The sequence below is a fragment of the Capsella rubella genome, unplaced genomic scaffold (assembly GCF_000375325.1).
Source record: "Capsella rubella cultivar Monte Gargano unplaced genomic scaffold, Caprub1_0 scaffold_10, whole genome shotgun sequence".
NCBI classification, from domain to species: Eukaryota; Viridiplantae; Streptophyta; class Magnoliopsida; order Brassicales; family Brassicaceae; genus Capsella; species Capsella rubella.
Genome location: NW_006238914.1, coordinates 288,699 through 289,786, shown reverse-complemented (window position 1 = coordinate 289,786; position 1,088 = coordinate 288,699).

Sequence of the window (1,088 nt, the reverse complement as noted above, 5' to 3'; positions counted from 1 at the left end):
TCCGTGACAAGCCATCAAGGATCTGGTCACAGATCAACCGTTAATCTGTTCGCAAAGTGGTGAACCCACCAATTTGAAGCTCAACTTCCGCCGCAAGACAGATCTACCGCTCACAAGCCACTTAGCCAAGAGATATCCGATCCAGATCCGCCATAGCCTTTAACCAGTAGAACGCAGGAACATCATCTGAGATCTCTATGAAAGAGAGAATTCGTCCGACATCGAACGACAGATCCAACCACGCTTTACACCACCATTGAAGAGAAACGCCCATCACCTGCTTTAATCCCTGCCCATCAGCTTTAATCCCTGCCCATCAGCTCTAGAATGGCAAAGCTCTTTAGGGTTTAGGATTTGGGGTTTGGGAATTAGGGTTTAGGGTTTAGGGTTTGGGGTTTGGGGTAAGCCATGAACTTAAAAATAAGTCAATCAAATAATTTTATATTATTAATGGAATATATAATTTCATATTTTCATATTAAAACCCTATTGTTTTCAAAACATTTCCCGCAAAAAATTCACCCGCCAACAATTTCCGACAAAAAGATTCCCGCCCAAAATTTTTCCCGCCAAAATATTTTCCGCCAAGAAAAATTCCGACAAAAGTATTCCCGCCAAAATCTTTTTGTTAGAGAAATATTAAAAGAAATATTGACACAAAAAGATCCAATAGCTTCTTCTCCCCGACCTAGCAAAAAGAAGCCTTGCAACAACCTCTCTGATCCAACGTATAACACTTACCTTTACTTCCAAAGCAACCTCCCTTCCAATCCGGTGAACAGAAAACCTATCACAGCGGTGGAGGATGGATGCTAGATCAAGCAATTCATCAACCATCAAAATTCGGTTAGGGATACCCGCGACATGCCATCAAGGATCTGGTCACAGATCAACCGTTAATCTGTTCGCAAAGTGGTGAACCCACCAATTTGAAGCTCAACTTCGCCCGCAAGACAGATCTACCGCTCACAAGCCAGTTAGCCAAGAGATATCCGATCCAGATCCGGCATAGCCTCTAACAAGTAGAATGCAGGAACATCATCTGAGATCTCCATGAAAGAGAGAATTCGTCCGACATCGAACGACAG